The sequence below is a fragment of the Danio rerio genome, chromosome 11 (genome assembly GCF_052040795.2).
Source record: "Danio rerio strain M-AB ecotype USA chromosome 11, GRCz13ab, whole genome shotgun sequence".
Taxonomy (NCBI): Eukaryota; Metazoa; Chordata; class Actinopteri; order Cypriniformes; family Danionidae; genus Danio; species Danio rerio.
This window is the reverse complement of record NC_141031.1, coordinates 24,367,373-24,381,654: the sequence shown is the minus strand read 5'-3', so window position 1 is coordinate 24,381,654 and position 14,282 is coordinate 24,367,373. Positions and strand designations below refer to the sequence as shown.

At 35.6% G+C, this 14,282-nt stretch overlaps 1 protein-coding gene across 12 annotated transcripts in view; it reads right to left on the bottom strand.

Moving 5' to 3' along the window:
- foxp4 (forkhead box P4) overlaps positions 1–14,282 on the bottom strand; it is a 471,422-nt gene that overhangs the window by 167,644 nt on the left and 289,496 nt on the right. For 5 of the 12 annotated variants that reach the window (NM_001446853.1, NM_001446851.1, NM_001199491.2 and 2 more), the window contains 1 exon segment: positions 9,841–10,317. The exons of the other annotated variants lie outside the window; for them this stretch is intronic. The gene's annotated coding sequence lies outside the window, so the exon portion shown is untranslated. 12 annotated transcript variants of the gene reach the window in all.

The window sequence follows — 14,282 nt, the reverse complement described above, 5'->3', positions numbered from 1 at the left end:
GGGCCGTCTCTTCTCTCATTCTTTTCCCTCCTTTTTTTTTTTTTAACTACGCCTTTCTGATAAATTACGCTATACCCAAAAGATCTCTCACTCTCATTAACACATTCTCATTACCAGACAGGAATATAAGGAAAAAAGAGAGACAGAACGAGAGAATAATGCTTTTGTAGGATGGATGACTGTATGGAATTATTTCCTCATATAATCCGGCAGAGTGTGAGCGTGTGTGTGTACATATATTTGAGGTGTTTCTGAACTGCTGTCTCAGCTGGAGGTGAACCTTTAGCCAAATTAAAGAAAGAAGAGAAGCCAAAGATACAAATGCGCTTTTCAGAATTCTGAAAAAAGTCGCCATCTCTTGAGAAAACTCACAACTCTCCTCTAGAAAAGAAATCAAACTGAAATACAAAAGCACTTAGCGTGCACAAAAAAAAAGAGCAGCTCTTTTTATGACCCTTTTAGGTTTTTCCGAGCAACTCTAACAGTACGACATCCCAGATTCCTCAGACAGAGGATCTAAGGGGGGTGATAAGTCATATTTGACAAAGCAAAGCTTAACACATATTTCATTACAATAAAATACATTGTAATATCAATATCTTTGGAACGTCTCTGTGGACAAAGTTGTCAAGAAGATAAGACACCGCATGTCAGAGTCGGGTGGGAAGGAGGCTTCGGCTGGAGAGGCGCGTCGCTCTGAAAGTCAGCCAACACACACGGCGCTAAAACGATTTCGCCAGACAACCTTGGGATGAGCTGCTGAGGACGACACATTAATATACAGAGATAAAACAGGTGATGAGACACTAATTCTATTTTTTACTGGAACAGCCACATATATTTTCTTTCATTCTCCCCTCCTCCCCCAGCATTATGCTCATTCTTTATCTGTAAAATAGGGTGGCCAGCTAATCGGAGCATTTATCAAATTCCTCACATTTCACCGTTTGTTTTGGGGGGTTTCCATAACATGAAGTACACAGTTTTCCAAAGCTCAACTGACCACACGCAAACCTTTGTTTTCAGCCTATTAGTCTTACCGAGCAGAGAAGTGGATTATCGGTATGCCTATTGAAAAGTTGGAGACCTTAACAGAGGGCAGCCAGACCACTCTTCATCCACATCATCTCCATCAAGGGGTGAGGGTTTCGCTTCCTACAGGGAGAGGGTCAATTAGTCTGATTAGGTGTTTATTGAATGATTGGGGGGGATGCTGATTACTCCGCTGAGGGGTTCGGCTTACCGGCAGTCAATCAAGAGCTGCTTTGCTTCCTAATACAGCCACCTCATGGGGTTTTCACTTTTTCACAGTCTCCTTCATATGACCCGTCAAAAAAAATCTGTTTCAAATACAATTAACCTTTTGGACAAAGTGAAGAGGCTGAATGGGTTGAACACCTCACTTCTGAGGTGGCAGCCCTTAATATGAACAAGATTGAACCAGTTTCCGAACCAGAATCCGACCTGAAACTATATCCAAATGATCAAATACATTGCCTAAAGGGTTTATGTTATATTTTGTTTTTTTTTTTTCCTACTTTGGGATTTTTTTCTCGTGAGGGACAGGCCACGGCTGTGTTTTTGAAATTAGCCATGGCAAGCTGGTGTGCGGAAAGTGATTGCTCTAAACCGCGGAGCGTCACCGGGAGGGACGGTGGAGGTTCACACTCGCAGACGTTTCAGTCTAATAGCACCCAGGAGATGTACTGCGACTGAGGATTTCTGGAAACTTCTCTCTGGCCAGCTTTTTACAAACGCCCAAAAGCACAAAGCCTCATAAAGATGTCGAACTCAGCCTAACTCACCACTGTAATCATTTCTGCCTTCCTTTCCACTCTAATACTGTCAAAACTATAAAATAACAATCTAAAACTATGACAAAATAAATAAATAATAAAACTAATAAATAAATTATTGACAAACAAAAAAAAAAAGTCAAACATAATATCACTGTAGTTACTATGTACTTCATTTAAGTGCCTTTGCTGCCAGCGAGGTTAAATTTGGTTAAGGTTAGAAACCAATTTACTGGTATGCGAAGAGCAGGAGTGAGTCAACATTATAACCATGGATAGAAATACAAGAATTAAGTAGTAATTTCACACAGATTTTTTTAAATGGAATTCAATGTAAAAATGTACACGAAAAAAAAAAAAAAAAAAAAAAAATATATATATATATATATATATATATATATATATATATATATATATATATATATATATATATATATATATATATTTGTGTGTGTGTATAGGCTAAGAAATGTGTTCACTGATATTGTAAGCTTGTTGTGCAAAGAGCCGATTGCTTTAAAGCAAATCATTAAATAGTATTAGTCCTTGAAAAATACTGCATTTGTGATTTATCAAATAGCAGAAGATTGTGAATACTTCAAAAGAAATCTGGGAGTGCGGAAAAACGAAGGCAAAAAGCTGTGATAGTTGAAATGATGGAGGAGAAAAGCCCACCTATGGACAGTGATCATAATGTCCCATTTCTTCTTATCTAAAGATTTCAAAAACATTTTTCTCTAATTGTTCTTCAGAAACTGAGTTAATTTTTTTTTTCTTCGATAAAGCGAACAGCAATTATTGCAACTAAACAGCAAATGAAGAAAAAAGTCCTTCCTCACGACCTATTAAGAGAAAACACACACACACATACAGACAATTTGTGGAAACGTCTGAACATGATAAAACACAGCAAGCAAACTGTTTAAACAAATTTAATCAGCTTTTAATACAAGGAATAGGTTTACATCTGAGGCTTCAGCCTTTCATCACGTCACCATTTTATCAGATAAAAATGATCGCTTGATTGAAAAGAAATGAAGTAAAGATTAGGTATGCTAGTTTCAAAATGAAGCTTACAATCGCAACACCTTTCTATCTGGAGTTATCTGCAACTTTTATCATGTAGATTCCTTTAATAAAATCAGGGCATGGGTCATGTCAGAAAAGGTAATTCAAATTGAAAGTGAAAAATTACCATAGAATGCCATGTCATCCCAATATCACAGCAATGCAATTCTCCATCATAAAAAAAAAAAAAAAAACGCATGTGTGTGGAGGAACATGAATTCGGCCATCATTCCTTTTTTAATTAAAGTATTCAGTCCCCTTTCAACATGAGTTCAAGGATGCCAGGAGACTAATTAATTTGAAAAGGTAAGATGTCTGCGCACAAATGTCTTCCGACACACAGATTTAAAGAATATGGAGTAAAAGAGAGGTAAGAAAGAAAGAGTTCGAGAGGTCGCACCACTTCAAGTCGCCCTGGTGTCATCCGGCGATCAGAGTTGAAAACAGACCAGTGCTGCAGTTTGCCTTTTCGCTATGTGGGTGGAAGTGAGTGTGAAAGACTGGATAAAGCCTATCAAATAGCTGCAAAGAGGACATCAATGGAAAATAGCTCAAAAATCCCTCTTGACATATTTATTTATTTATTTACTAAGCGAACGCTAATCTGGTTCAAATAATATCACTGTATAGTAGGTCATAAGTGCAAGAACCTGTTGAAGCTCTGCTATAAAGTCCACAGTGTTAAATCTACACTCAATAAATACAAGACTTCTTTTCTACATAAACGGTTAGAAAAGTAAAACAACCAAAATTACTTTTGAAAATTGCTGAGATTTTTTTATAAGTTTACATTTTGCATATACTGCATAGTTATATACATTCACTATTGAAATGTAATTTTAAAGTACTGTAAATTAATTATATTTAATGTTTTTCTTGCTGCATGATCCTTAAAAAAAAAAAAATCTGTATTAATTACTCTAAAAATGCATGCAATAATTATGAAGTCTTTAAAAATAGGAAGTGTAAATGAAACATAATTTGTAATCTCAATAAATAACCTATAAAAAATCTTGGGAAAATTAAAAATTGGGAAGGGAAATTAAAAATTTTGTGAGCGAAAAAAAAAACAAAGCACAAAACTTATCCACTCCTGTGGAAAAGTCTTGGACAAGAGTGGTAATCCTAGGTTTAGTGGCTAGGTTATTTCCCAGGGAAGAAGGGGTATAGATGTAGAATCCCATTACAGATGTCAGCCGACTGGCAGTGACCGCGAGGGCAGACATCATACCGGTACAGAGCCCCATCCTGCCCCAACCTACCAGCAAGAAAAGCTCAACCGGTATGAAGTCTGACCGGCTCCTCCAACCCATCCACCCCTCCTTCCCTCCACGACCCCTCAGTAGGAAAATACTCTCCCTGACTTCTCCCTCTAGCGCTCCGATGAATAGAGAGAGAGAGGGGCTGCCTGTGTGTGGAGGGGGGTTACTATACAATTATTCAGATAACAGCTGGGGATAATATAGTGGCAGATGTCCCCTGGTCAACAATGCTCACAGACCACAGCCGAGAGCAAAAGGCAAGTTGAACCAACGGTCCGCAGCGCACTGTTTAAAGAGCAGGAAACAATCCTAATTTTTCTGAAACCCTAAAACGTTTATTCTTCCTTCTGAGCCATCTTAATTTTAATCAAAAATCACAACAAACAAGTTTCCAAGATTTGGATGATTAAAATATATTTTATATTAATTTCTACAAATGGTACAAGACAAGATTTTTCTCGCATCTGACTCCGTCCATACATAAAATCTCTCACATTATTTGGCGTCTGATTGTTAGCGCTAGATAACATGCCTTTTTTCCTGTGTTGCGCTACACTCCTCACGCTCCTCACCCCCCACTAAGAGAAGACACTTCACCACAAGAGTGTCAGAAATAAAGAAAAAAAGACAAGCCTTTACACAACACAAAGACACGCATGGATTTAGGTATTTATAACATTCTAAAAATGCTATTTTTTGTAGGTTTGTAATAAAGTTGTGCATAGGAAATCCAAGGTAGAAGCGAGGCGCATGCAATCAATAAAAAAAACGGAAGGATGAATCTGATTTTGTTTTACACGTGGTTAAAAGATAATTCTGTCAAAAGATGTATCACGTTCGTCTGTTTCAAATGCAAATAACTTAAGTAGGCATCCCCTTGTTACCCATTACTAATACCATAAAAGAAACCAACACTTCTCCATTCCGCTGCTACTTTACGGATTAGCGAATGAAAATTAGATGCATTTATATGGTTATTACTTATATGGTCACACAGTGGGGAGGGGGATTTATCCAAGCGTACAGTGCGGAGCCAGAATCTCCCTCAGGAACAAACCGCTCGCACCTTCGGCAGCTGGGGGTGGATTAGAGTTTTAAACCCGGACTAAGGTTTACCACGGCCGGCAACACTGACAGGAATTCCTCCCGCCATTGCCGCCAAACAAAGCCGGGCAACGAGCAGAAGAATAAAACATCAGAGCTTTTCTCCTCTCCTGTTAAGGCAGAAGTTTTCAGTAATCGCTATCGCTGTTTTGAGAGCTTAGCATTGGCGTCATAAGCGGGATTGTTTCAGCGATAGAAGTGCTGGAAAACTTTACTGAGACGCATTCAAACAAGCCGCAGCTGTCAGTCCATCATCAAGTCACATCTTTTGTGACAGTGCCGAAAGTTTGCTCCCATCTTTCCCAAAGAGCTTTACTGATGTTCTCTGACGGACATGATGGCTTGTCAACGTTATGCTAGGGTTTTTAAAATATACAGCGAGTCGCATTATAAAGACCCTTCAGGAGGGGGTGAAGGCTCGAGGGGGGAGACAGCGGACTGAGAGAAAATCCATAACACAAATACAGCTGTCAGCTGGAACGCGAAGTTAGCAGAAGCAGCTTCGGTGGCCACAGGGAGCTACTTCAAGATGCATCCTGACTCGCTATCTAGGTTTCACTTATCAATACATGTGTTCTTTATCAAAACAACAGGTACCTGAATTTGTTTGGCCAAAAAAAAGGCATAACTCTTTCTAAAAGTGTGATTGACCATACTGTAGTTCACTTTCCACCCGTGCCTGCAGCTTCAAGCTGCCAGTAATCTCTCCTGAGGTGCTCTGCTAATGGATATAGCGAAGTAATGATCAACGCCTCAGACTCAAGTACTGTCATTTCCGTCCAGTGAACACCCTGCTTTTCCCTCTACCACATTTCCCCAGCTCATCGGAAATGGGCCCTTCCTCTCTCCAAGCAAATGCTAGGGTCATTCTTTAAGACAGTCATCACCTCATAACAGCCTGGCACTCTCCCGAATCCCGGCGTGAAGCCTCTCCACACAGGAAACCTTGTGCGCGAAAACCAAGAAAGTGAAAAAAAAAAGTGCCACTGAGGTCACGGGGAAGAGAAGCTGTGCTTAAGAGTTCAAGTGGAGAATTAAATTCACATTTGGAACAAATAGACCATAAGAAAACAGCATCCAGCAGCATCTTCAGCTGACGGATAGCCTAGACGGCACTTCCGCACAGCAGTCTGGTCTGTCTCAAAGTTGAAACAGTTAACGCCAGACCATTTCGATAGCTAATCAGATCAACACTGTCATCTGGAAAACATCCGTCAGTCTGGTCTCTTTTTTTATTTGCAGTTTTTAATTTGCAGTTGGTTGAAATGGCTTCAGTGTCAGTTGTTTGGTGTAGTTAGCTCCTTTTTTTCCCCTTTTAGGGCTCAGAGTTTGGGGAGAAAATGACACCACTCTCTGAGTAGTAATAAAAGCAGCCCTCACAGTCTAAAAACGTGCGTAATTTATTATTCACATACACTGAAAAATGCTCAGCTGCGCTGTTCCACCAAATAACATCTCCAATTAAAACCACATGTTTAATCTACGGCTGGTGGTTGCCGCTGGTCAACGGCGGAGCTGATGCGTTCAAAGGCGCAAACGAGCGTAAAAATTCCAGCCTGACCTTTCACGTAAGGTCAGCTGAAATATGAAAGGGAGAACGTAGGCATGACATATTTCACACAGACATGTTTTGGAGAGAAGAGTTAGCCAAAAGTACATCTGACAAAAACTATCCTGATCTGTTAAGAGATTGCTCTTCATCATGCTTTGGTTAAAACTGCACTTCTGTAAAAACTAACATTATTTTTTGGAGCGATACAAGAGTTTAATGGTGAAAATGCCATGTGAGGGTCTAAGGGACAGTGCTTCACAAGAAGCAGAGTGCTTTGTGTTAAAACCACCCGTGGTGTTGAAAAACTTAAATTTACCACTAAATCACTTGACTGAGGCTCATCTGAATTTGAACGAGAGCACACACACACACACACACACACACTAAATGCTTTTTTCGCACAGTACACTCCAACATATATTTGCACTTGGTTGTTCAAATAAAGTTTCAATCAGCAAATGTTCCTAAAATATGCATCAAAAAGCTACATGCCTGAATTTACACCTGGCATCAGGTTAGTCTCAACATCGTTTTCCAAAACAAACACATTCCTGACCTTCTTTACCCAGAAAAATACCCACAGAGGGCTCAACACCAGCCTGCCATGCAATCCACACATTTATCAAAATAACATTCGAAAGACCTCCAAAAGTCAGGTATGTAGTCTTTATGAACCTGAAGAACAACATAAAACAATCACTTAACAGAAAATTAGTGATGTATCACTTAAAATCCTGAACTTTACACTAGTCTGGTGTGAGCCGTTAGAAATAGAGTGTTAAAACTATCGGCTGAGGTGTAGCTATTGCCGCTTGCAGCTGCTTGACGGCCATGCAAATAACTAAATTACCCACTTTACTGTCATTTTCATGCCCTCCCTGAACAATCTGCCTTATTCTTTGTCAACTTCATGAATTATCACTTTAACTCGAAGCACATAACATCATTCAATCACTCTATTCATCTCACACACAAGCAGATGAAATGGAAATTGTATTCATCACTTTATGCTTATGTTCATCTACACATGTCACATTTCAATTAGCAGGGAATCTGTTTATCATAAGAGGCAATATATCAGTAAACGGACATTGTAAACGCACAAAAGTAAAGCACTGAGTTTAAAAAAAAGTGTTTTCAGCGTGGAATGTAACATAGTTCAATAAAAAATAATCTTAACACAAAAAAAATGTGTGTGGAAATAAACAAAATATTCTATGCAAGCATTCTTTCATAAACAATTTCAAAAGCTCTTTTATGTGCTTTTAAATGCTGTCAGTAATTATGTAGATGAAATAATTACAATGATTAAACAAATTAAAATTATCAGAAACATTTTGACATCAAAGTAAATAATATAACGCTATCTCTTAGACTTAACAAATGTGATTTAATAAATGTTTGAACTAAGTCGTAAATGCTAAAAGTGAATTAAGCCATTCACTTATATATGAGATTTAAATTAATTGTGTCAAAAGCTCCATCAATCAGTTCTTAATAACATGAGATTTACATGCACACTGCCAGATTATGAGGATGATGATGATGTATATTTTTTGGTTTTGCAGAAAAAGACTGAATAGGGATAAGTCAAGAAGAGTGCGATTTAACAGTACACTTGGTTCAACTCGTGAGCTGTAGTTCCCTCTGCAGATTCACTTTATGCCCCGTACTCAAATGTTGAAATTGTTGCAAGTTTAGTTTTATTATTTTATTTTAGAGATTTTAAGCCGAAATATCGCTGATTTAATTACGAAACGAATACAAAATCATGAAAAACTGTGTAAATAATTAAAAACAAAAGTTAATCTTGCTCATTCATTTGTAAATGAAACTCAAAATAAAAGCATTATGTTTTTAATCCACTAAAGTTTGTCATCAACCTGTCTGTTAATTACTAAAGTGAAGCAAAACTGACTAATGAAAATAAAATATTAAATTATGATACGTTCTTTTGACGTAAGTAATGAGGTAAATAACGTTCGTCCCTTTTTTGGGGAAATCTGCTTTTGCGCCAATACTAACTTTACTAATGTCATTGTATTTCGCGGTAATCAATACACTTAAATTAGTGATTATAAATAATTATGAATGCCGAGTTAATGTATTTAAAGTAGTTTATGCGTTGCATCTTTATATTATATTGTCTTAATAACACACCGGTACAAATGACACTAAAACAACTATAAATATTTTCAATATGTCCCTTGGATTTTTGGGTTTTAACAAACGTTATAATTTTAAATAGTCGGTTTTAAAAATCGGTTTATTTGATAAAAATGAAAACTTACGGATTGTTATGAGTTATTTACATAAGATCTGCTCTCTGTTTCCTGAGGGCCTGTTAAAAACAATCAGCCACACGGAGAATTAGGGGAAAAATTGCTTGAAGGTATATTATTAAAATAAAAAACGTGATTAGACTTTTTTAAACTTGTATATTTACATGCAGTTTATTGTCTTGAATTATTTATCATGAGAGTTTTGTACGGCCATCTGATTTCTACATTTCTGTAAGTGAAGCATGGCATTCTTCAAAAGAAAGCAAATGTAAAATAGCACCGATTTATCTCAAACTATTTTATTTGATCTGTCAAAAAAGTCATCTTATAGTTTAGATCAAAAGTAAGGGCAGGCGATAGCCTATTTTCAAACGCAGATGCATGTTTATTAAACTTGTTTGAATCGCTATGTTTTGTTAACTTTATCCAAACTGCTTTTGCGTTCTTATTTATTGTTATAGTGAAGTTTGCGGGTAACTAAATCATAATGATTTATGATTCTCTCGTGAAGAATAAATGCACGCTTTCGTCCCCGGTTTAAAAGTGTCACGTAAAAAAGTTGCATTGTTCCAATGCGAGCTTTAGTATCCCATTTGGCGAAATATCTAAGAAAAAAACTATGACTGTAACATTTATTTCTATTGATCTGAATAAATGTGTGTGATAACACGTCCGTGCATTCAAATATGGAATACACATTAGGCTAATATTAAAAACGCTGAATCGCGCGAGGAGCAAAGAAGTAAAGAAAAAGAAGTAAAAAAGTGTATATGAACCTGTTAGGATATTGTGAAGAACTCTACTTTCACTCTACGGCTGGACCATGTGGATGTGTCGCTCCAGCTCTCGTGAATGTCCCAGTGATTCCAGAAACCTTCAGAAGAGCAACGCAAAAAGGAAAAAAAAAATCCTGTTCTATGAGTGATGTCTTCAGACCATTACTTTAAACGACAACTGTCTTTATTAGTCTTCTTTTCCTTTTTACTGGCTTCCTCTCCCTCAGACTGGTCACTCAGTAGGGTGATAAGTGGAAACAATAATCGTGCACTAGCTCAAAGGCTGCATGGTCACAGCGCTCCTCAAAGTTCATGAAGAACAAGCACGCGGCTCTTTACGCCTCCTCGTCGCTTCAGGTCTTCTCTCTTCCTCTCTGTTAGTCACACGGTGAGTTTTCCTAAAGTCCCAATAATGCTTCTCGCTGGAGTTTTTGGCATCTCGTCTGTTCCTCGCTCATTCGCAGAGAAATCAGTGTTGAATTACTCCGCTTGTGTCTTGTGTTGGCGATGTGTTAGGGGACAGTTTGCTCTACCGTAATGCGTCTAGAACAGGCGCGCTGCGCACATCTGCGCTGCCGCTCTGATTGAACACAATACAAAAGCTCGCGCGCTCCGGGTGCTGATCTCTTCACCTGCGCGCGCATCGCGGGTTTAGTTGGGCCATTGTGGCCGCGGACGAGCAACAGATGTTAGTCAAAGGACAGCCTCACCATGGGAACCGTTACCTACTCCACATCTCTACTCTTTAGGAAATAACAAGTCCGATCTTGCAACACATTTGGTTTTGCTGTCGATAAGTGTTTATTATAATTGTTGTGAAATGCGAATATTTAAACATTTCTACAACAACAACAACAACAACAACATTAGCAATAATAATTTAGTAATCTGGTATAGCAGTTGTATTTGAAAAAGTTGCATTGTATTTCATCATCATAATAAGCATAATCAAGACAAAATATTCTAGACAAAATCTAGATAATGTTGAATAGTACACTGATATATGTTTTAATAGTTTGATAGTTAAGAAATACTGTTTTAATTAGTATACTGTACCATTATCATAATTAAATTATGAATATATCATAATTTGACTATTAATAAATAACATTATAATAAACAACTAATAACAATACTGTATTATTATTAATATGAGTATTAATAATGATAATAATAATAATAATAATAATAATAATAATAATAATAATAAAATAATAATTTAGAAGTAGTATGGCAGTAGTAGTACAAAAGTTGTATTTGTAAATTTTTATTGCATTTCATCTTCATCATCATCATCATCATCATCATCATCGTCATCATCATCAACAAAAATATGCAAGACTCAAATAAATAACATTACTGTACTTTATCATCATCATCAACATCAAATTATGTATACCTATTAATTAAATTAATTATCGAGTAATAACATCACAATAACAAAACAATTAATAACAATACTCCATTACATATATTAATATATCATATAATATAATATATACCAACAACAACAACAACAATAACAATAACAATAATAATAATAATTATTATTATTATTATTATTATTATTATTATTATTACAGTGTCTTACATTTGATCTTAATAATGATGATGATGAACTTTAATTAAAAAGTAATAATGATAAGAAGAACAATGGTAATAAATAATAATGATAATAATAATAATAATAATAATAATAATTATTATTATTATTATTATTATAATTATTGTTGTTATTATATATGTATTTATTATAATTATTATTATTTATTCACATTGCACTTTTTATCATTTTTACCTATTATCATCATGATCATTAAGATAAAATGTAGACGATATAGATATGATATAGATATTGCTGTGTAGTATTATTATTTAATTAATAAATAATTGATATATTCATGTTCTAGTATATGATATACACAAACAGATAACATGAAGACTATACATGAAAACAACAATAGCAAGGAGAGTTATTTATATATAATACCTGATGAAATGTATAAAAGCCTTTGTGTATTTATGTGTATCGACAGTAACTGAACTGTTACTATATCATTTACTAAAAGTGTAATTACTGTAGATACACATCACAAGCGATGGTATCTCTATAAAATTATTATTGAAAATTTCAACAATTAGGACCATGTAGGATATGGGCAAGTTGTTAATTTATGAATATGACTTCAACTTTTATTGGATAGTCAAGGTGCTTTATCAGTAATCTGTCATCTTATCAAAAATGTTGAAACTTGATTTATTTTATGGTCAGTGGAAACTTTCTATCAGCAAAAAACATCTCTTTTACTTGAACCATCAAAAAAGGCAATCATTCACATCGCCACTGGACAATAGGATACGACCCCCATTAGTCAAGACATATTCATTAGAAAAATCAATAATCCAAGATGTAGCCATGCTGGCTTAAAATGAAGGCAGCAGGCTCATAAAACAATGCTGACTTCACTTCTGTGTCCTGCCATATGGAACTCAGAGTCCTGGCCAAAAAACACAGAGCCTGACTGAACTTTCGCACCGTATATTTATAGCTTTAGATTTATGGGAAAAAAAGTTATTTGTCAACTTCCAAATTTATAACTGCATTTTAAATCAAATTTGTAAAAACGAGAAACTTTTCACACCCCAAACAATATTTTTGGACTAACTTGAGTATTTTGAAAGACAAAAGAAGATGCTAAACTATTCTTATATAATAGGTGTGTGCGTGTTTGCAAAGTTTTCCCATCAGATTAACCTGATCAAACACACTCAAGCAAACACAGATTTAAAAACTTGTTTTGCCTTGTGAACATGATCAAGCAAAGCAAAGTCTGTTGTCCAAAATAGATACTTTGAGGCCGTGGTAAGAAGGACAGAGGGAGATTTGGTCTGTTCCCCGTCACGGGGTTAAGATTAAACACTCTTGTGGTTTGGCCATCACAGGCTAATGAGGCACTCATGAAAGGATTACAAGAAGAACCCATAGGATGACTGACTTTCTAACTAACCCACATACAGTTCACCTCACACAAGCACACATACACACACACCTGCAAACAAGATCACAGCTGGAGATAAAGCAGATTGATTTGTGTGCAAGAGTTTGGACAAACCTGATGATCAACTTTTAAACAGACAGTTTTAACTAAAAATATAAATTAATAGTGGAGTTTACACTCGTATAGTCTTTTGGCAGGCCTACATCATAAGATAATCAGTCGCATTGATGCATCTGATATAATCCTGATCTGGTTTACAATAATGGAAAATTCTGGGTTGAACACAACACTGCTTTCTTTAAATTATATATATATATATATATATATATATATATATATATATATATATATATATATATATATATATATATATATATATATATCCCAAAGTACTTAATTTTTTCTGTACTTTATTTTGTACTTTGTTCTTTATTTTGATCTGTACTCTAAGTACTTTTTTTGATGATTTTCAAAGATTTTTTATTCAAAGTAGATAAAACTGACTTAAAACAAAAGTAATTTTGACTTAAAACAAAATTAATAAAAAAATACAGAAAGAAAAAACAAAAAGACAAAAAATCTAAACTAAAATTAAAAACTATATAAATATCTTAATAAAACAAAACTAAAAAAGTGCTAATCTACAACATATGTGGTGTAATTTCATCGTATCACTTAAATAAATAAATACATAATCACAATTAATATCAATGAATCAACCAATAAATCAAGTAGGTTGCTTTGTGAAAATAAAAAGTCAATTTGGCAATTTAAATAAAAGCAGAAATGTGAAATGTTAGCAATTTACATAATTTAAAAAATAATAATTAATCATTTTTTCTCTGTAAATTAGTTGTATTTTTTGTCATTTCTATGTTTTTAGGCTTGTCATGGTAACCAAATGTATAATTATTCATTAATTTTTCTTCGGCTTAGTCCCTATTCATCAGGAGTGGCCACAGCGGATTGAACCACCAACTTATCCAGCATATGTTTTACACAGCGGATACCATTCCAGCTGCAACCCTGTACTTAGAAATATCCATACACACTCATCCACACACATACACTATGGTCAATTGAGTTAATTAAATTCACCTATAGCGCATGTCTTTGGACTGTGGGGGAAACTGCAGCACCCGGAGGAAACCCACACAAACCAGGGGATGAACATGCAAACTCCACAGAAACGCCAACTGACCCAGCTGGGGCCCGAACCAGTAACCATCTAGCTGTGAGGTGACATTACTAACCACTGAGGCACCGTGCTACCCCCAAATATTTATATAGCTAAATAAATACAAAATTATACAAAATTTACACTAACAAAAAATCCCACAAATAAAATCATTTCATTGCATTACATCACATCTCTAGTCTGTACTACTAAAACAGGCAGTGTTTCTGAAATATGTCTTACTTCTAATTAAAACACCCCATTTG